General features: G+C 38.3%; 1 long non-coding RNA gene and 1 pseudogene across 1 annotated transcript; both read left to right on the top strand.

The window, feature by feature from the left end:
• The first annotated feature begins 417 nt into the window (after positions 1–417).
• Positions 418–22388, top strand: LOC144305457 (uncharacterized). The gene is made up of 3 exons (XR_013372469.1): positions 418–516; positions 1011–1068; positions 22257–22388. It is a non-coding gene; the product is annotated as an uncharacterized LOC144305457 (long non-coding RNA).
• On the top strand, positions 9649–9746 carry LOC144305653 (U6 spliceosomal RNA; annotated as a pseudogene).
• Positions 22389–23844: the final 1456 nt, after the last annotated feature.

Genomic DNA, 23844 nt, shown 5'->3' on the forward strand with positions numbered 1-23844 from the left:
GGTTCTTCTCCTCCCTTGGCAACAGCCCAGCCAATGAGAGGGTGTCCCAACTGAGCCAATGAAAAGCAACTATATTTCAAACTCCAGGATTATTCCCAAGGACTTCTAGTGTACAGAAGTCTTTACAACTCCCCCACCTTTCCTGGATAGAAGGACTTTTCCCCTCCCTTGTTTTCCAGACTTGCCTACGGTTTTGCTGTGGCTTGTCTGGGCAGGCTTGCCAATTCTCTGCTATTCTTGAAAAACACATTTTTACTGGTAGAATCATTGATAGGTTTATTATTAAGGTTAACACAAGGAGAGGGCTCAGCAATCAAGACTCTATTTGGAGTATTCATAGCAGAAATGGAATGTTTGGAATGAGAATAACCTTGACTTTTTTTTTTTTTTTTTTTTTTTTTTTACCTAAATGAATGCCCTGCTAAGTGGAGATGGGAAGGAAAATTGAGTTAAATGATTCCGGGCTCTATTCGTTGGAATTACATGGAGGATTGTCAGAAAGAAGAAATGGAACAGGTGAGAGTTGGGGCAAGTCATAAGGGAAGTGGTGGTGTGGGATTTAGGGCCAAGGGAGGAAGTCCTGACCAGGCTGAAGAACACGCAGGGAGTTCAGTGACAACTCAGGCCTCCAGGTCAGTAGGCCGGGAGGCACAAGCTGACTTCCTCGGGCACTCGGTAACACCATGACCCAAGCCCTTCCCATCAGAGGTGGAGTCAATCTCTGCCTCAGGTCATTTCTTAAGTCCTACGACATATGTCGGGTAGGAATCCGTCTGTGTTATAATGGTCACGGCCTCGATTCCAGTGTCTCTGTGAGTTCCTAGATTCTAACCTGCTGGAAAGGGGTCTCTTGTGTCTATATTCAAAGGTGTTTCTAGATTGCTGGGTTCTCCAGATCGGAATCTGGGATATCTGAAGCACCCCCCCCACCACCACTGAAAACTCACTTTTTTGTTGTTGCTTGGGTCCCAAGGTCCATAGCCAGTTAGTCTTTTCCTTCTGCCTTTCAGAGTCCTGAATTCTTAAATGTGTCGTGGAGACCAGGCAAGACTCTTCGACCTCTAATAGGTGAGAACTACTGGTCTAAAATGGCTCCATGTTACCACTTATTTGAATTAAAAGATGGAACCAGTCTGACATGCACTTCTTAGTAGAAATCACAGGTTACCTTTGGGGAACAATTCATTGTCCTAGTGCATCAATCTACTGTTGACTCGTCCCGTTCCTGCTACAAGGGGCTTTTTTAGTGTTTTGAACACATTAAATTCCTTCTTGCAAAACCATCTTTCCAAATATTCTCTATACTGGTGTTTTCTCTCTCTGCTCATTTAGCTGGCAAACTTCTTATCAAAGGTGAGGAGAGCAACGCTCCCACTGAATTCTTCCCTGGTTGCCAATGCCTCAATTCCTCTATGATACTCTCACTTTATGAACAGTTACATTATTGAATATTATTTTAATGGCATTTTTAAAATACCAAGTTTTTCATTTATACTGTTTTATATGTATTTTAATATATATCTAGATTTGAAATCATCTGTAATTTCACCACCCTACAAATAAGTATCTTATTTGTATCTCCACGTGTCTTGAAGTTGGCAAATCATAGGTGAATAGTCTTCTTTATTTAAATAGTGATTCCCATTCATAATGAATCTTGATTTTGATTCTCTTAAATAAGTAAGATGTAAATATACGGAAAATGCTAAAGACTACGTTTTTAGATGTTCAGTTCATTTTCCTTATATTTCTTATGTATTGTACTGTGTTGCGGAATCATAGGTAAGATGATGGAAACAATTCAAACATGATCATATATCTGATTCAAAATTTGGCCTTGTAATGGAAAAATTTTACTTAACTTGTATGAGCCCTTTTTATTCCAAATATGAATTATTGTTATTTCTTCTGAGTAGGTTGATATGGCACATGAAATATACATAAGAAAAGTAAGACAGAGTAACCATGCAGTGAATAATAGCCACTGATATTGTTTTACCTTGTATGTTATTTTACATGCAATTTTTTTTCCTAACTCTAACAAGGAAGTTGATGATGTCCCTTCATTCCTGGGTCCTTTACAACCAACATAGATGGCAATACAGTAAGTTAATCCATGCTGTTTGGAAAAGTTAAACTCAAAAGTAATATAAACAGAGATAATGCAAGGAATTATGTAAGAATTCCCCATGACAAACAAAGAAGAGTTGTAATGACCCAAGGAGGGTTTTTTTTTTTCCCCCACCTTTGGCACATGTTTGTTTGTTTTATACTTGGTTAAGCAATATCTAGTTTCCAAAATGATCATTCCCTAAATATTAACAAGTATTTTGATTAAAACATAAAACAATGAAACCAAAAAGTAAGTTTTAATATGAAGATCCGAGGAGAATGTTCAGCAAGGGAAGTGGGGGATGTGACTTAAAAATAAGCTTCATTTCATAATGTATTTTTATTCTGTAAGGGATTAGATTTGCAGCACCCTTATATGATTATTCTTTACTACAGATAAGTAGCAGTTTCTTTTTGAACATCCTTTGGCAAGAGATCAGGAACCGAGGTAGGAATTCCAGCAGGGATAGTATACAGAGTTATTTATTTATCGATTCTGAGTTATTTAGGAGATAAAAGGAAGACCTAGTACATTCCATCACCTAACCTTCTGCCTACAGCCAATTAATTTCTTAATTGCAAGATCTTCATCGTAATTATCATGAAAGAAATAAGGCAACGGATTCATCTCCCTTTCTTTCCCTCAAAAGAGCATTCCTTCCTGGCCTAGGTATCTTCATCCTGCATAGCTGTGATGCCAGCAGTTGTGAGGGTGATGCTTTAACACAGTCTGTGACTTGGTTGCCACTGGACTTTCAGGTTTCAGTTAGTATTTTCAAGGAAGAAATCAAGTGTGGCAAAAATGACCAAGCTAATATGGTGTTTGCCATAATTATGTTAGTTTTATAGCGACCAGTAAGCTAATAATTAAAGATAAATGAGGACAAGATAACTTCTCTCCTACTGTATCACGACCAGGTAACATATTAAGGAAAGCAAATACTCGACTGATTTTTTTTTGATGAATTCAGCCATTTATGAAAAAGCAGTTGAGGTGAACATGTGTTCCAATGTGTGCACACACACGCACATGCGCACATTCTCCAGAGCCTTATAAGCTCATCCAGACACTCCTTCACATACTCTGTTCTAATAGGTGTCGCTAAATATCTAGCAAAAAAAAAAAAAAAGTTTTGTTTAAAGTGAAAGGATGATTTTAATGGTAAAATCACCTGTTACCTTATTGGAATCAGATGATACTCCCTGAATGTGGGGTGGCCCTGGAGAGAGGGCATATCTTAGATGGAGAATAATTCCCATGGGTGGATTCAGTTGTTTGCCCTCAGTAGCCAATAACCCCAGCACCTGGGGCATGAGTGCTTCAGTCCTCAAGGGGAATCTAAGGGGAACGTGACAATATCACTACAGCCTTAAATCCACTTGTATTAGAATATGTTCAATGCACCCGGGAAGGCATCTTTAGGCATTTTGCTCAGTCTCTTTTTCTGGAAAACCTTTAAGAATAACTTAAATGGAAAACCTACAGTCCTCACTGCTGTAGCTGTTTTTGAGATGATTATTATCTTTTTCCTCTGATATCAAGCCTGAATTCCCCCTGAATCTCACCTACATCAGCAGGGCCGTGTAAGTGGTGCACCTGGAGGAGAGACCGGGACACTCATCTTTGTGGCACTTGATCACCAACCTCTTCTCATGCTATGACTGTCGCACTCAGTAATTTAAATTAAAATTGGCAAAGGAAGTACCAAGCGATGGCTCTGAAGCTCACGCAGATGAATGATGTCCTGGCTCACGTTTAACAACTAGCTCTCTGGAGACAGAGAAAACAGAAGCCCTGCTTTAAAGCATCTTCTGATTTCTATGGTGAGATATTCCAACCATGTCTGGTTTCAAGCTATCAGTATTGCGTAACTGGACGAGGAATGGGGAAGAGAGGCAGATACCAGGCTCTGATGACCGGGTTTGTAGAGCCTACACTGGCACAACACGGCCCTGATGCCAAGCACATTCCTGTCTGTCCCACTGGGTAGCGGCAGCTGTACTTTCTCCTGATGATCAGTCAATAATCTGCCAGGATGATGTCTCCTTTCCTGGCCTGCTGGTCCCTTGGCACAGGGCCCAGTGAATTGGGTGGCAGCCATAGCATAAGGTTTAATTATTGATCTGTCCATTGATGGAAGAGATTTCTCTCTGGAAACAGAACCTTTCAATCTTCTTAATCCAGAACACAAGGACGAGAAGCCACACTCCCTCCACCCCACCGCCACCGACGGTGCATCACAAGGAGCAGTGGTAAGCAGAACCTCTTCCACTCTCATCCCTCAGTGATCAGGCCCTACTTTTTGGGGACACAGCACCATCATGACAGCAACAGATGCTTGCAAGGGATCATCTCCAAACCAGTACAACAGCAGTGTCTTCAAAGGCTCTTTTATTGCTCTCTCAGGATGAAGTTTCTTGAAGATACACATGCCGCAAAAGTAGATCCCATCCTCATGTATGGAACACCCTACCTCCCTTGTCTTTTTCTCTCTCTCTTTCTTTCTTTCTTTCTTTCTTTCTTTCTTTCTTTCTTTCTTTCTTTCTTTCTTCTTCTTTCTTCTTTTTTTTAGATTTTCTTTATTTATTCATGAGAGATACAGAGGCAGAGACATAGACATAGACAACACCCTGGGATCACTACCCGAGCTGAAGACAGACGCTCAACCCGAGCCACCCAGATGCCCTCATACCTCCCTTTTCAAAAAGTTTCCTTGCTCTATACTTATCTTATGCAAGGTTTCTTGTCAGTAGATCAAATATTCTCTAAGTTCTCAGATTATTGTACTGTCAGAAGAGCCGTGGGAAAGAAAGTCCAATCCATACCCAGAACAGATTAATTTCAGTCTAAATGAATCACTGTGGCTTCCAGTGTGGAAAGGATCCAGTAAAATTAGCTCATTAACAAACAACACCTTAATCTCTTTGAGAAACTGAATTGGGAGTTTGCTGTTACTGTTGTTGGCGTGGGTGACACTAGCCGGGAGTTTAGTGAGATAAGGCTTGGTGAGTGGGCAGATAGGGCTAGTTCTGTTCCCAAAACTGCATTCACGAACCCCTGTACTGGCCTGGGATGGTCAGTGGCCAATGGCTGATGGCAAGCAGCTGGATTCATTCTGTCTACTTGCTTCTTTAGTGGCTCTCGTACAGGTAGATGCTCTCCGGTGGTGACAAAAAGATTTTACAGTTCGTTGAGAGAACAATTAAGTTCAAATATATTCCTACATTGAAAAAAACTAACAGTCAAGTGCTTTTTTAAAACTTCATGGGCCCAAAGTAGTAGCAGTTGGAAGCATCCCTCCAAATTAAGCATATCAAATAAACCTCTATTACAAATTAAGGATATTTCTGCTAGAACATATTAAAACTCTTTTTGTTATTTTGCTTCTGAAATCATTCGACTACAAGCAAAATTATATCCCAATTTACTAACGTTTTGGCCACCAGTTTGCATACTCAGAAATTATCTTCAAGTAGGAACAACAAAATTAAAATTGGTTTTCAAATATACCGATGTGCTTGGGGTACAGAGATGGATTAGTCGGCTACGTGGCTGACTCTTGATTTTGACTCAGGTCATGATCTCAGGGTGCTGGGATCTGCGAGGCAGGGGGCCAGACTCTATGCCCAGCGAGAAGTCGGCTGGAGACTCAGTCTCTCCTTCTGCTCTGTCTCCTGCTCATGCTCTTTCTCTCTCATAAATAAATAAATAAATAAATAAATAAATAAATAAATAAATAAATCTTTAAAAAATATATATACTGATGTGCTTAAAAAATGAAAATAATGCTTTTTCTGTCACATTAGATTCTGTAGTCCCTTTACATATTACATTTTATTGGTTATTAAGCTCCTTTTTATTTTTGTATTCTAGAGAACATAATTTATTCTTCAAGTCCCAAACACTTTTCTTGTCATTGTTTTAGAAGAGCATGAATAGCTAGTTCAGAGTCCCTCTGCCCTTTGTGACTCACAAGAAAAATCATCCTGTTTGCAGGAATGATGACCTTCTCTTCAATTTATTCTTTTCCTCTCAGTAATTATTTACACTGTATTGTATTCGTAACAAAAGAGTCTCTAAATTTTATCTTCTCAGGCTTTTTGTTTTCTACATAATGTTAAATATATTGTAATGAAAGCTTGACTCGGCGAATTTTCTAAATCTGAATTTTCCTTTAGGGAAATTCCCTTATAGAGCAGCCCGGGTGGCTCAGCGGTTTAGCGCTGCCTTCAGCCCAGGGCCTGATCCTGGAGACCCGGGATCAAGTCCCACATTGGGCTCCCTGCGTGGAGCCTGCTTCTCCCTCTGCCTGTGTCTCTGCCTCTCTCTCTCTCTCTGTCATGAATAAATAAATAAAATCTTAAAAAAAAAGAAAAATTCCCTTATAAATTCCAAAAAGTGGTCTCTAATATATGCAGGTGGAGACTAATTCACTGCAGTAGTATACTGGTTTCTGAAGTTGGTCACTACTTATTCACTAGTCTTGAGGTTTCTCTATTTGTGAGAATAAATATACTCAAAAGTAGGAAGATTTGCTGCAAAAATAGAGTGGGTCTGCTCCCAATTCTTTCTTCCTTTGACTTACCATTTCTCGGTGCCTCTATGATGTAGGTTTATTGATAGAATTCCTCTGGATGACCTATAGCATATGTGAAGATTTTCACATATATTATAAAACTCTCCATAAAACTGTCTCCAACACTATAAACCATATATGACTCATGTTCTGAAAATGCAAAGATGAATAGGACTATTATATAGGAAGAGTTTACTTTGGGGATCAATAGCAATGACAAAAATATAAAATGCACACTTGTGTACTTCCAATAGTGGTTTGTAAAATTAATCAGCAACACAAAAATATACAAATTAAATCATTGGGAATTACTACTCTATTATGTCTTTATTGTCTCTATTATTACTACCATATTATGTCTATATATAGTGTCTCTCTATATATACATACACACATGGACTTTATATACATAAAATCCACACCCCTCATAGAGTTTTATGGTGTTTATGGTGACTGGAATAGGGAAAAAACATTATGCTTTTGAAGACTACTCTTGCTTACTCCTTCTTTTATGACAGAAGGAGAAAGGTTTTTGTCTTCCAATTACTTGAACACTAAAGGGTAAAAAGGTTAAAGATAGAGTAGACTAATAATGTAAAAAATAGTGTTTTTGTTTTTTTTTTTTAGATTTTATTAATTTATTCATAGAGACACACAGAGAGAGAGAGAGAGGCAGAGACACAGGAAGAGGGAGAAGCAGACTCCATGCAGGGAGCCCAACATGGGAGTCGATCCCAGGTCTCCAGGATCACACCCTGGGCTGCAGGCGGTGCTAAACCACTCCACCACCAGGGCTGCCTGGAAAAAATAGTGTTTTAACTTAAAAAGATTCATCCTATAGATGATTAACAAAAGGCATGTATGTCCTTACCTACTATTCCATCCCCATGTCATGGGAAACCGGTAGCATTAGAATCTGGCACTAAAAACAGGAAAATCTTTTTGATATAGTTATTATAAGAACTAGAACTTTCCATATACATTGTTGTAAAGCTGTGCAGTTATAAAGCAACACTGAACCAGATGCGACATACTATGGAGTATTTAAAAGCTTCTCTCCTTAAAAGGGTTAAAGAATAGTATACGGACTTATAGAAATATCACCTTTTGTGCAATTCATATTATATCTATCAGACTTTTAAAAATTCTAGGTAATTAATTTAATTACTATATTTCAATGCTAAGACTTGGAATGTTTTTATTAGAATCACATTGTTTCGCCATTCACTCATATATTTCTTCTACAATCAATATAAATTTAAAAAGCAGTTATTTGGAATCTTTCATATATGCAAACCTGTGAATTGTGTTCTGGGAGGGCTATAAAAGTGAAAAAATGCAATTCTATCACTTATAATGTTTATAATAGAGTGGAAATTAAACAGTAGACTGAATTGATAGCAATACAAATAAAAAAATATGATGTATATTATGAATGAAAAACCAAAGGACATTGAAAAGGAAAAATTACTCAAGACTGAGGTAGACAATAAAGCTATAAAGGAAGAAAAGGCAACTTAATCTTGTATTAAATCTAAAATAATATTAAATTAATCTTCCATTAAATACTGGAATAATTTTCCAACGGTAAAGATGTTCTACGACAAGAACACTTGAGTATATGCATGAAAATGGGAAAAAGTGGGATGTTCCAGAAACAACCAAGTTTCTCATAATTTGTCTGGAGTATTAGTAATGAGTAAATTAAAAACAAGAAAAAAAAAAAGAAACTAAGTCGCTGTTGAACCCTGACTATCAGGAAAGAAGAAGGAGAGAATAGTTAATACTATATTAAGGATTTATCTTTATTTAGTAGGCCTTGGGAGGTCATTGAAATGTTTAAAGACAAAAGAATGTTTTCTTACATGTCAGAAATATTTAATGAAAAACAATCATAGTGTACATTCTACCTTTTTTTTTTTTTTTTTTTTCCTGAAGATGGATAGGGTCTAAAAGTAACCTTCTCCATAAGAAAATCTTACTATGGTAATAAGGCTAATAGATTTCACAGACAACCATGGTATATGACACATGACAAGTCACATAAGAGAAGCAGAAAGACATTGGAGTGGAAAAATCAGAAAAAAAAGTTTTTGAAGGATGTATCTTTGAGATAAATGCGGATTTAAAAAAAAATTGGTTGGAGGTAGAGATAGGTGGTACATTTCAGGTCTGGGTAATAATCTGTACAAACTAGCAGGGGAATAAATTTGTGGGATGATTTTAGGTGACAGTCAACGTAGTTCCATGGTTAGACCAGAGGCTCTGTGCAGAGCACAAGAAGCCAGCAAGTTTATATATTGGGATATAGCCATATTGTAGATTTATTTAGAGGGAGATTTGTATTTAATTCCATTACTGTGAAATGAGAAGTCACTGAGAATTTGGTAATGCCAAAACTTGATCCGTCATCACAAAAGTTAAAGGATCAAAGAATAAATTAGGGTTTGGAGAATTCCTATTGCAAATGGTGAAGCTGAATCACAAAAGTTCCCTCTTCCAAAATGTAATGAACCGATAAAAAGAATACCACTACTATCACCAGCAGTTATGAACATCTGCTGAATTTTTAATAGAATAACGTATTTTATAAAAATAATGAAAAGAGAAGGGAACCTGTTAGTACAAAGATTTAATTAGGAAGTTATATATAATGCCTTGGCAGAAGGGTGAGGAGGGACAGTTTACATTGAAAAGAATACAGTGAAAATTTTAAAAAGTAGTGTAAAGGAAAAAATTAACTCAATAATGTACTAACAGATTTTTAAAAAAATGGATATAGTAATAAGGAGAATTACTATTATGGAAAATTAAATCACTGATGGTAGGTGAAATTCTCCCAGAGTGCAGAAGAAAGGGGACTAAAGATGAAAGCTGAGACAGCATGTGACCAATGTGTAGGGAGGCAATGCAGCTCAAACATTTTTTGGGGGTAAAGAATTTAAAAATTAAAACAACAGTGCTTGCTTCAGCAGCACATATTCTAAGATTGGAACAATGCAGAGAACATTAGCATGATCTTTGTACAAGGAAATTCATGGCATGTTCCATATTTTTCCAAAAAATAGAATTGCCATATGATCCAGTAATTCCATTACTTGGTATTTATCCAAAGAAATAATAAAATAAAATAAAATAAAAATAATAAAATAAAATAAAAACACCCCTTCAAGAAGATGTATGCCCTCCTGTGTTTATTGCAGCATTATTTACAATAGCCAACACACAGAAATAGCCCAGGTGTCAAGGGATGAATGGATGAAGAAGATGTGAATATATATATATATATATATATATATATATATATATATTTCATATATATATATTTCATATATATATTTCATATATATATATTTCATATATATATATTTCATATATATATATTTCATATATATATATTTCATATATATATATGTAATTACTCAGGCATAAAAAAGGAATGAAATCTTGCCATTTGCAACAATAAGGATGGACTGCTAAGTGAAGTAAGTCTGAGAAAGACAAATACCATATGATTTCAATCCATGTGGAATCTAAGAAACAAAACAAACAAATAAACCAAGAGGGGAAAGAGAAAAATAAACAAAAAAACAACCTTAAACACAGAGAACCAACCGGTGATTTCCAGAGGGAGGCGAGTGTGGGGGTGGGTAAAGTAGGTGATGGGGATGGAAGGTACACTCACCCTCAGGAGCTCTGCGACATGCATAGAATGGCTGAAACATGTGTTCTGTACACCTGAAGCTAATATCACACTGTATGTTAACTATGCTTGAATAAAAAGACAAAAGAAAAATAAAACAACAAATGTAACACAAGGAAAAATCAAAGGCTTAAAGACATTTTCCTGAGATAAAGAAGCTGAATTGGGGAAAGGTGAAAAGATTTACAAATACCCAGGCTAATTCTCAACAAAGTACCAAAATCTAACTGGTCATTTCCAATGACAAGGGAGGGGAAGTAACAATTTAACCACCAAATGTCTTATTATTCAATTCTCTTTTATGTATGAAAACAGAACAAAGATGTTGCGAAGATATGTAGGGCAGCCTCCACTTGAGGAGCCTCCCTCTCCCTCTACCTATGTCTCTGCCTCTCTCTCTGTTTCTCTCATGGATAAATAAATAAAATCTTAAAAAAAAAAAAAAAAGAAAGAAAGAAAGTGACATAACGAAGTAATATTTGAGTAGAAATATGTAAAGAAAGTGAGAATTCCAAACCAAGAAGCATAAATGTCCCTCTCAGCTTGGCAAAATATTGGACAGGCCTCTTCCTGCCTCTACACCCCTGAACTGTCTTTTCTTTAGAGCACAAACTTCAGAAAACTTGTAATTATAAATTTTCTCATTGCCTCCTGGAGATGCGAATCTTTTTAAAAAGCTTCTTGCCCATTTTACAGCCCAGGCTTGTCCCCTCAAGGACCTGGGAGCCACCTCTTTGAATTGTAATCAAGGAAAAGAGTGTTCTTATCTCTCAGTTTCCATGGGAGGATCAGAGCCTAACTTTTGCAGGTACCAGGCTCCAAGTCACAATACAACTTCTGTCGGGAAGACCAAAGAAAGTTTACTTCCAAAGGTTCTATTTGATCTAGGTATAGAAATCCTTACCTTGGTCTCTGGAAGCCAGGGCTCCATGGAGGTTAACAGTAATTTTTCAAATGCGCTATTTATTTTTTAGTGTTAGGAATGTGTTATTAGGATGTGAATGTACTTTTCTTACAAGGATAAAACTCTAAAAGAAGGCCCATCCCATTGAGGGGGGGAAGAAAAACCTTTTCTAGTGTAGGTGCAATCAGTATGCATCCTGGTGTTGACTTAAACTGTCTCCCCATGTAACTTTCCCTTGAAAAGGGAAAAAAAAATGAGGGCAGCCATTGAGACATAGGTAAATTGTTAATGAATCTGAGCCATTGATAGGAAACTATAGTTAAGTTTGGGTCCAGGTTAAAAGATCTATAGGGGCAATTATTTTGAGAGAAAGTGAGAGAGGCTGAAATGACCAGAGCTTGAGGTGCTTCGCAGAAGACAGAGGGGGGATTACAGGTGAGATGCTCCGGGGGAGAGTCTCCAGCCCTTGGAGTAATTGAGAGAACGAATTAAAGGGATTGGAGAGGAGAAGAGTACAAAGGGGGAGGGTCACTGAGAGAAATATTTACTACTTGACGGTGTTACATTTTTCTGTGAAAACAGAAAAACAAAAAAACCCACGTTCAATGTAGCAGGTTAGGCCAGCAGCATGTTTGCTTTGTGTGCACTACCCGAGGCTCTATTGGGGTAATACTACTAGCACGCGGCGTATTATTTTCCTGCATTTTATTTCCTTTTTATTAAGTACTTGGTTTTCTCCGTGATACAGCGGCGCTCACCAGAGAGTCCGGCTTTTCAATAAGCCCGTGTGGCTGTTTCAGGAGGGGCATCAGGTTGCAGATGCCTCGAACGACAGGAACAGCCTCAGGTAGTCCCGTCGGACAATGATGGACAATGATGGGATCTGGATTCGGCGCAGGCCTCACCTGCGGGGCGCGTTCCCACCCGGCTAGTTCCTGAGAAACCGAGAGGCACGTGGCAACAGTAGGTGCCCTGGGTGGGGGGGGGGGGGGGGCAGGGGGCCTCGGTACATGGACAGGGGTCCCTCGGCCTGACCCGCCCCCGGGGCTGGGAGTAGTGCTCCCAAAGGCCTCTCCTGACGCTTGACTGTTCTCGGGGACGAGGAGCACCCCGGCGGGCGGGCACCCCCCATCCTTCCCCCACTCCCTCCATCCCTCCCTCCTCCCTCATGCCTCCCCTCCTCCCACCATCCCTCCCCCTCCCTCCCCCCACTACTCCTCCCCCCTCCCCCTCCTCCCTCATGCCTCCCCTCCTCCCCATCCCTCCCCATCCCTCCTTCCTCCCCCATCCCTCCTCTCCCCCTCCTCCCCATCCCTCCCCCTCCTCCCCCATGCCTCCCCTCCTCCGCTATCCCTCCCCGGTCCCTCTCCTCTCCCCATCCCTCCCCCATCCCACCATCCCTCCCACCATCCCTCCCCCCTCCCCATCCCTCCCCCATCCCTCCCCCCTCCCCCGTCCCTCTCCTCTCCCCCTCCCCCCATCCCACCCCCCTCCCCCCATCCCTCCCCCCATCCCCCCCACCCCCACTGCCAGCGAGGGATTCGGCACAGCAGCTGCGGAGTCCAGCTCTCGCCCCGAGGAACTGGGCGGCGGGCGGGGTTGAGCGTCCGTGTGGGGAGCCTGAGGCCCGGACTCCGTCCTTCTGTCCGTCCGCAGCCTCCTCGGCCCCATACCCTGCAGGCTGCGCCGAGGGGCAGTCCCTCCCGCACAGGAGTCCCCGTCGCACGTTCTTGGGTTCTTGGGACCCCGCCTGGAAGGCCACCTCCCGGCCGGGGACACCCCGGGCGTGCTCCCTCCTCCCCGGCGGGGGCCTCCGTGGGGACCCCGCGGAGGGAACCCGGCCCGGCCCGGCCCCACCTGGGAATCGGGTCATACCCTCCGGGTCCGATCCTGCCCCGGGCAAGAGGAGGCGGCGGGTGTACCCAGCGGCCCCCTTCTCCGCTCCCCTTTGCGCGGGGAGCCCCGCTGCTCCCCCGGCCGCCCCCGCCCGAGGACCGAGCCCCCCCCCCCCCCCCCGTGGTCGTTCTCACCGCTCGGCGGCCCGGACCAGGGTCGTTACTCCGTGTCAGAGTTTGGGTAATTTTGGTGAGAACAAGGGTCATATGCTCTTCCCACGGGGCCATGGTTCCGTGGGTAACGGCCAGGGCCGAGGACGCGGATTGTCGCGGTTCTGTTTATTTATTCATTTATTCGTTTGTTTATTTATTTCATGAGAGAGAGAGAGAGAGAGAGAGAGAGAGAGAGAGAGAGGCAGAGACCCAGGCAGAGGGAGAAGCAGGCTCCGTGCAGGGAGCCCGACGCGGGACTCGATCCCGGGTCTCCAGGGTCACGCCCTGGGCCGAAGGCGGCGCTAGACCTCTGAGCCACCTGGGCTGCCCATAGCTTTGTAGTTTTAATGACATTTCCCTAAAAGCTAATTCATTGGGTGTCTTTATGTGCTTATTTACCATCCATACAGCTTCACTGTTTACCCAAATGTTTTCTCATTTTTAATTATACATTTGTTTGTCTACGGTTGAGTTTTGTGATTTCTTTGTTATGAATAAAACTCATTCGTCAACTATGTGATTTGCAAATATCTTTGTGCTTTGGTGTCCCATCTAAGAACTCGGTCCATGGGGCTCTTGGGTGGCTCAGATGGTCAAGTGTCTGACTTCAGCTCAGGCATGATCTCAGGGTCCCAGGATCGAGTCTCGCAATTGGCTCCCCACTCAGCAGGGAGTCTGCCTCCTTCTCTCCCTCTACCCTTCTCTCTGCTTGTGCACCCACGCTCGCTCCCCCCCTCTAAATAAATAAATAAATAAATAAATAAATAAATAAATAAATAAAATCTTTAAGGTCTCGTCCTTAACACATTATAATAAACATTTTCTATTACATTTCTAGGTAGAGGTTTCGCATTTCTATGTTTTACATTTAAGACTGATGCACTTGGGGGCACCTGGGTGGCTCAGTGGCTGAGCATCTGCCTTTGGTTCAGGTCATGATATTGGGGTTCTGGGATGGAGTCCTGCATCCAGCTTCCCACAGGGAGCCTGCTTCTCCCTCTGCCTGTGTCTCTGCCTCTCTCTGTGTGTGTCTCTCATGATAAATAAATAAAATATTTTTTAAAAAGACTGATTTATTTTAAGTAAGTTTTTGTCTGGGTATAGGATACAAGTCAAGAGTTTTTAATATTACTTTTTGCATGTGGATGTCCAAATGCTCCTAACATTATGGCTTTGCCAAAATCTCAAGACCATATTTGTATGCTCTGTCCCTGGATCCTTTCTTATACTCCATTGATCTACGCTTTTATCTGCTCACTAATACTATAATGTCTTAATGTAGCTTTTGATTAAGTCAACAAAAAAGGCAGCACAAGTCCTCCAAATATATTCTTTTGTTTTACTACTCTGGTATCTTTGCCTTTCCATATAAATTTTAGGAAGAACTTATCAATAGCTACAAAATATCTGCTGGGATTTTGTTTGGGAGTATAATAAATCTATAGATCAAATGAGGGGACTGATATCTTAATAATTCTGAGCCTTTCAATTCATGAACAAGGTGTAACTCTCCATTTGTTTAGCTTCCCTTTTATCTAGGATTTCCTTCATGAGCACTGTATAATTTTCAATGTAAAGAACCTGCAATATTTTTAAATTTACATTTAAGATTTTCACCTTTTTTGCTGCTGCTATTACAATTGGCACTGTTTATTTCTATATCATGGAAATACAATTGATATTTTTGTATTGATATTATTTCCTGCCATCTGCTTAAAGCCATTTATTAGGTTTAAGAGCTTTCTTTTGGTATTTTTGTTGAATTTTTAAAATATAGACAATGATATCATCTGTAAATAGAGACAGTGAGATAGTTGTATTTTTTCCCTCCTATTCTTGTCCTTTTTCATTTCTTTCTTTCCTGTTTTGTTTGTTTTGCCTTGTTTTGGGACTTCCAGTATGATGCTGAATGGAATGTTAAGAAAAAAACATCTTTATCTCATACCAAATTATGGAGAGAGACTATTTAGCATCCTGTTTGTTTTTGCGGTTCGCTTTCATATTGTCATGAGTAGATGACAAATTTTGTCCTTCGTCTATGAGAAAATTGTTTTTCTTCTTTAGATTCTTATGATGAATTAATTTAATTGTGGAAACAATTTAAATGTTCAAACAGCCTTGGTTCACCCAATTTGTGGTGATACATTACTCTTTTTCTATATTTCTGGATTCCATGTGCTAATATTTTGTTGATGAGCTTTCTATTTTCACGAAGGATATTTATCTATGGAATTCTTTTCTTTTCATGTCTTTGTCTATTTTCATTATCAGTGAAGGCTTTTGTTTTATAGGGGAGAAACATCTGCACTAATTTCATACGTTCTTGTGGTTCTTACTCTTTTTCCTACCTCAGTCCTTACTCTTTTTCCTACCTCAATCCTGTTTCATGAGGGATGCTTTCTCAGTATTTTTTAAGTATTTATTTTAATTGATAAAGCATTTGAAACTTTTGTATGAAATTAAGAAAACTATTTTGAAGCCCTAAATTTTTATAGATATTATTTATAAGTTAAAAAATAAGAAATTACTTGAAGTGCAGACACTTTAAAATCATCACATATTTTGACAGTGTAAATTTCCAAGTTAGGTTCTCACTCACTGTGAAGCACAGAGGAAGACTTCATAAAATTGGAAATAAATAGCACTTTCTGAATTTCATTTTACGGATTCACTGAAACATTTTTATACTTACTAAAACTGTTACAATATTTTTTATTCTGACGAATAAAAATTATTGCTTCTACCAGAAACTTTTTAAACTATGAATGTCAGAAAATAATAATATTAAATATCTGTTTATCAAGTTTATGAAGTTTAGCAGACTTTGGCAATTTTTTTCATGACATATCAATAAAATTATGAAATGAACTTTTAGTAAGGACAATAGTTTCTGGTAATTTCCCAGAAAAGACAGGGTAATTGAACATCTAGATTAGTAAATGATAAAATATTCAAAGTTTTGGCATGCTTTATGAAAACTAATCATTCTGTAGTGAGTTGTTAATGTCAATTTGACTTTCATGTGGAACTCCATAAAGGATTGCTTCTTGGAATTATAGAATAATGTACAACATTTAAAATAATTTTATATAATCTTCCATTCTAGAGAAGAAATAAATGTCCACACATTAAGAGTATAGTCAATGGCCGTATAGTTGATATCTGTGGTAGAGTCATGGAGAAGAACCTGATAATCTATCTCCCAAAAGAATATTTTTTTTAAGGTGATAAAACTTTAGGACATTTCTTTTGGCATTTAAAATATATTTTTGGGGATACCTGACTGGCTCAGTCAGTAGAGCATGGGACTTTTCTTCTTGGAGTCATGAACTCAAGCCCCATGTTGAGTGTAGAGTTTACTTAAAAAAGAAAAACAAGGGGATCCCTGGGTGGCGCAGCGGTTTAGCACCTGCCTTTGGCCCAGGGCGCGATCCTGGAGACCCGGGATCGAATCCCACGTCGGGCTCCCGGTGCATGGAGCCTGCTTCTCCCTCTGCCTGTGTCTCTGCCTCTCTCTCTCTCACTGTGTGCCTATCATAAATAAATAAAAATTAAAAAAAAAAGAAAAACAATATATGTATATATATTAGTGTATATAACAACATATTTGGTAGTGAATATATTGACTGAATATGCAAATAAAATCTTATAGCCTAATGAATCACTATTTCATATATAACTCAGTGATTAGAATTACTAAAATTAACAACTGCAATTCTCCCTGTGTGTTATAGATTGATTCTATGAACTCAGTCTAAAACTGACTAAGGTGTAGTATTCATAAATTTTAAAGAATTGCATTAATTCAACTAGTGTTTTATGTTTTTTATGAATAACATCCTGATTCTATGCTTAAGATTCAGATAATTAAAAGTATTTTGATTCAATATTCTCGATATTTTCAAAAATATGTCAAGTAATTTTTTAATGTTCAAAAATTATTTTAAAAATAAAGCACAAATAATAATTCTAAAAATTCTAAAGTTTCAGACTCCATGTCTTTGACATCAGCTTGTTTAAAATATATATTACTGTATATTTAATGTGTTATAACATGTAATAAATAATAACATAACATATAAGAATTGTAATAATAGCATAACATAAAGTATAATCATAATTGAGAGATTCGACTTGAGAAGTCACTAATAGCAGCTACAAAAATGAAAAAATGATTACATTATTTTACTAGTCTGCATATTCACATCCCTTCCATGTGTTTGGAAATTTCACTACAGGTATCTATTATTTTATTTTATTTTTCCAAGAGATGTGGTAGACTTTACCAGAGTAGCAGTTTGCTTGGGTTTTTGTTTGTCTGTTTGTTTTTGTTTATGTTTTTGTTTTAGTATCTTGCATTTGTACTTTGTTAAGACTTATCTCAAGTGATAGAATAACACAAAAAAGGAAGTATTTCCAAAAATAAATGGACATATGATAAATATAAATCATTTTCCAAGAATATATCCTTGAATAAGGTCTGAAATACAGACATTTCTACTGCAATTTGCAAATGTATGATGGCGAAACTAACACTAAAGATGGAGACAGAGGAATTCTTCAAGAGCTACCTGCCATTATTAGTGTGAAGCTGGGTGTGCCATGAATTAAGTTTATTTATATAAAAAATAATATATAGTGGTATTGCCTTCATTTCCAGGTCTTTGTGATTATTATATGAAATTAGGTATGTGAAAATGTTATAAGCTTAAAATCTAAAACTACTTTTGCTATAGGAGTCTTCCATACATTAAAATTGGTTTATTTATGATATTTGCATATTTTTGGTCACTGAAAAAAAAACAGATAATATGTGAAAGTTTTCTTACTGGAAATGCCTGACATAATGATGCTTGAAGCCTAAAATAGAAGGTACATTTAGATATATAAAATTATTGAACACATGATTGTTTTGAGTATGAAAGGAGATAATGTATACAGATCCCTTAGGCTAGTATCTTGAATGCATTACGTACTCAATAAAATGGTAAAATCATGGTAAGTGACAGATCCAATGGAAGAGAAATTTTTTAATGCTTCTGGTATTAGTGTGATGAGGTTGAAATTCAACATTTTCTCTCTTAAGTATATAAAGCACCTTTTCTTTAATCATTTTTACCTTTCAGTGAAGTCCTTGAATACGATTTAAATAAGTATGGTTAAATGTGGAAGACAAGTTTAAAATGCCCCCAATACTTTTTGTTTTCTTTAATAAAAGCCAAAAAGCAATACCAACACTTAAGTGGCCCATGTAATATTCTGTGAGTGTTCTTGTTCTCTGGTTCTAGAGTTATTTGGTGAGAGCCTTGATATTTTATGATTTGCTAGAAACACTTATTCTCTTGAAACTTCTCAAACTTGTTTTTTTTTTTTAATCTGAAGTGTGAATTTAGATGGTTGTATGTTATACTGCATCATAAAAAATTTAAAAGTAGCAGCTGGACCCAAAATCTGGTTGGAGTTTTTACCGAGTCTATATTCTGTTGTTTACCTGATTATCACCTTTTACATATTCAGTTTATGCAAAATAAAAAGATCTTAAAATTTAAAGTAAATATACTTAACAGTCCTTATAATTTCCTAAATTTGCATACCAGAAGCATATATGTTTTACTGTTCATTAAAAGACATTTAGCTTATATGAAATTAGATGTATTCTTTTATAATAAAGTTAATCAGGTGATTTTTGAAATAAAAATACCTAATGCTTGTGAAGTTCACATTCTGTGGAGGTCTGAGAAAATTTTATATTTTAAATTCAAACAATATTTTAAGCCAGTAAACATAACATTAGGCATGGACAAAAAACCCTCCCAGATGGAAAAAAAAGTTATTTTGTGAATATAATGTTGTTCTTGTATAAAAATCCAACAATATGGGTGTTTTATATACATTGTATTTTAGTTTTTCTGTTTCTGGACAGTTACTATGTATCTGTCCCTGGTGGTGGAAACCACTGGGACATATTCTCCTCTCTCAGTTGTGACACATACCCACTGGAACATTATAGGATCGTAGAATGCTATAGTTCAAAGGGATTTAGAAATTATTTGATGCTGTCACATTTTTTTTTAATTTTTATTTATTTATGATAATCACAGAGAGAGACAGAGAGGCAGAGACACAGGCAGAGGGAGAAGCAGGCTCCATGCACCGGGAGCCCGACGTGGGATTCGATCCCGGGTCTCCAGGATCGCGCCCTGGGCCAAAGGCAGGCGCCAAACCGCTGCGCCACCCAGGGATCCCTGTCACATTTTTTATTTGGATGAAAACTTCCATTAATTTAAATATATAAAACCAGTACAAGTGTAACTGCTTAGTTGGAACTGGGCAGGAGCCTAGAATTCTGAGTTGGTCTCTTTCTTACCTCCCTCCGCACAGTCAAGCTTACGTGGCCTTGAAAGGGCCTCTCCCAGAGCACACTATCGTGGGGACGACATACCCGAGGCTCAGAAAGGTGAAGTACGTGCTGATGGTCACACAGCGAAATAATGACAACCCTGACTGGAATCCAGTTGTCCAGAATGCAAATACAATATCCTTACTTCTTCACTACCTGCTACCTGGGGATGCTTAATTTTTTTTTTTTTTTTTTTTTAAGATTCTATTTACTTATTCATGAGAAACACAGGAGAGAGAGAGAGAAAGAGAAAAAAAAAACAAAAAACCTCTAGTTTGGAAAATAAAACCTAAGTGTCTACTCCCTCGGTGTATCTCAAAACTCTTACTGGCTTTTCCTCTTCTTGGTCCATTAGGCTTCAGGTTTTCAAATGGGCTGAGATCCTCTCTACCCACTCTGCCTGGACTTATTTTCCCCAGATCCGTATGGCTGGTTCTAGTCACGGGCATCTCAGCTTAAAGTCATCTCTTTGGAGAAGACCTTCCCTAACTACCCAATCTAAAGAAACTACTCAGTCACCCTGCCTCTCATGCTATTTTCATCCTCTATTTAGGGTGGTGTCTCTACATGGTATAGTATTCCATTATTTGTTTCTTCAGTATCTCAATATAGCAGCAGCCTTGATCAATCCACTCTCCACTGAATCTTAGACCATGAGGGACACTCAACAGGCTTTGTCAACAGAATATATAAAGGAACACCCATGTGTTTCAATATGTACTCATCATTTTCTACCTAATGCTGGTAGTTGGTCATATGAATCTCTTACTAATTCTATTAAATTATAAACTCCAGGGGATTCCTGGGTGGCTCAGTAGTTTAGCACCTGCCTTTGGCCCAGGGTGTGATCCTGGAGTCCCGGGACTGAGTCCTACATCGGGATCCTTGTGTGGAGCCTGCTTCTCCCTCTGCCTGGTCTCTGCCTCTCTCTCTCTCTCTCTCTCTCTCTGTGTGACTATCATAAATAAATAAAATCTTAAAAAAAAAAGTATAAACTCCAAATGAGCCACATTCCATGTATATTTCATTTTTCAGGAGGCCAGTTTTACAATAACTTATTGTCTTTATCTCTTGAGACATGTCATGAAAGCATTATCAGCCGGTATAAGGCAAGAACATTCTATTGCTTTATTTTAGTATTTTTCATTTTATTCACACTCTCAACATCCCTCCATTTATTTTTGATATACAGAGCTACACTTGCTAAATCTATTCATGTTGCTTTGTGTACATCCAATTAATTATTTCATGATACCATGTAGTATTGCATTGCAGGCAAATACCATATTATAACTAGTTTATCGAGTGATAAAAATATTTTCCGTAATTATTTTCTATCATCACATCTAAAACTTCTTATGTAAGTCCCATAGGGATTAGTAACAAGCCAGAATAAGATGTTCTTAACATCCATAATCTCCAAGAGAATTATACTTACCATGGTCAAGAAATTTCTGCACCCCATGCAAACTCAAAAGTAAAATGGATATAGGCTATGAATAACCAAATCTCTTGTCTTGTTTTTTCCTATATTTCCTACCTAACACATTGGTATTCCTTTGTAAATACACACACACACACACACAACCACACCATTCATTAGTAACTGAATGTATGGATACCTGAAAATTTTGGTATGTTGATAGGTAGATAAAAGACATTATTACATGGTCTCTTACATGTATTTAAGTAAGACAATTCTCTTATATGGATTAGGAATAAATGACCTTTAATTCAAGTTTATATTAAAATCAGATATTATATAAAGAAATTAAAAATTAAAATTTTAGGATAAAATATCATTAAGTTCCACGTGATTATTATTATTTTTTTTAATTTTTATTTATTTATGATAGTCACACAGAGAGAGAGAGAGAGGCAGAGACACAGGCAGAGGGAGAAGCAGGCTCCATGCACTGGGAGCCCGACGTGGGATTCGATCCTGGGTCTCCAGGATCGCACCCTGGGCCAAAGGCAGGCGCCAAACCGCTGCGCCACCCAGGGATCCCAGTTCCACGTGATTATTAACACAAGGTCCACTTAGAAATGTAAATTTTTTTCAAGTTTAAAGAGATCAAGAGGCACCTGGGTGGCTCAGTGTTGAGCATCTGCCTTCAGCTTAGTTTGTGATCCCAGGGTCCTGGGATCAAGTTCTGCATGGGGCTCCCCATGGGGAGCCTGCTTGTCCCTCTCCCTGTGTCTCTGCCTCTCTCTATGTCTCTTATGAATAAATAAAATCTTTAAAAAAATAAAAGAGATCAAAATACCCTTGAAAATATGATTTCAGAAAATGAAAACTCCTGTTTATATAATAACCTTCTTTGTGATACGTTTTTGCATGATCTAATATCAGTTTTATTGCATATAATTTTTAGTTAAAAATATGATTTGTAGTTGATCATTCTTTTTTTTTCTTTATTATGTTTGCATTGGTATGTGGCAGATTTTCATTTTATTATTTGATATTGCATTGAATTTCTTAATCCTCTAAATAAATGCTTTTTTAAAACAGAATGTCCCTTAATGTCTGACTCCTGCCCTTTGACGTTGGCCCTGTTGAATCCATCACTGCTGGATGTTCCTGCCCAGACTGACACAGGAGGACATCCTCTGGAATGATGGCATAGGAACAAGTCTCTAAGTCACAGAGTTGATTGTAGGTTACTGGAGAGGTTTTTTTCACTGTAGAGTTTGTTATTAGCAAAGCTGAAGAAACAAACATTATTCAGTAAAAAGGGAAAGAAAAATAGCATTATTTTCAATCATTGAAAATGCCAATTTTTAAGGAAATGTATTCATATGAACAGAAGAGTTAAAGCACCAACAGGTAATAGAGCGGGCCATTAACCTTGGGTTATAGTGTGTGTTGTGCTAAGGAAGTCAGTTTGTTTCAAATTATTAACAACTCATTTTTCTACCAACCTTTAAAACCTAGACTGCAGATACAGCTCATAGCATTTTTTGAAGAAAATATATCAAGGCTTTAAAAAAGAATCTAGATTCTCAGGTCAGCAGTAAAGTAAAGGAAATTACATCTGTAGCAAGACCCATATGGAGGTCACTAGCAATTCTCCTAGATGTTTTTCCTAAAATTAAACTACAAATACTATAAATGATTGTTCATATAACTTGAAGGAAATATTGCTTACCTAATATGGTGACCCCTGAAGTGACATTCTAGATTTAAGTAGCACTTTATTCTCAGAAGTAAGACCCAAACAACATGTTTGTGTTCAAGGGAAAAATAAGGTCCTCTAGTGTCAAATAGAGCTGACTAAAAGGAATTTAATAGTGAAGTTTTACCTAAAGCAGAAACTCAGATCTTATCTAATAGGTTACTCTGCATACCAATGCTTTATTATTCATTCTTTAAATTTATTTTTGTTCACTTTGTGAATAGGTATTGGTACACATAGCCCATACAACTAAAAATCTTTAGGGACGCCTGGGTGGCTCAGTCCGTTAAGGTTCCAACTGGTGATTTTGGCTTAGGTCATGATCTCAAGGTGGTGAGATACAGCCCTGTGTCAGACTCCATGCTGGGCGTGGAGTCTGCTTAAGATTCTCTCTTTCCCTCTACCCCCACCTCTCTCTGAAAAAAAAAAAAAAATCTCTAAAAAGTGTTTATGAAAAATAAATCTGCCTCCCATTCCTTCCCCAAGCTACATAGTTCTCCTCCCAGAGACAACCTCTAGTAAGACTTGCTGAATATCCTTCCAGAGAGACTCTATGCCATAGGTCAGGATAGGGGCATATGGCAGGACAACCTTAGCACCATGCAATGCCTGTCCACTATTCATATGAATCACATGGCCCTGAAATAAGAAGCTCTGCTATCCATGGAAACACATAATTACACAGATAGTGGCTTAAAATATAACATTTTCCATCTTTTTTTTTTTCTTACTTGAAATATTTTGGAAATAATTTCAATGGGTTCTCAGGGCACCTGGGTGGCTCAGTTGGTTGGGTGTCTGCCTTCCATTCAGGTCATGCTCTCAGGGCTTCAAGATAGAGCCCAAGTTGGACTCTGTACTGAGCAGGGGGTCTGCTTCTCCTTCTCCCTCTGCCCCTCCCCCCAACTGGTGGGTGCTCTCTTT

Source organism: Canis aureus, chromosome 35 (assembly GCF_053574225.1).
Source record: "Canis aureus isolate CA01 chromosome 35, VMU_Caureus_v.1.0, whole genome shotgun sequence".
In the NCBI taxonomy this organism is placed as follows: Eukaryota; Metazoa; Chordata; class Mammalia; order Carnivora; family Canidae; genus Canis; species Canis aureus.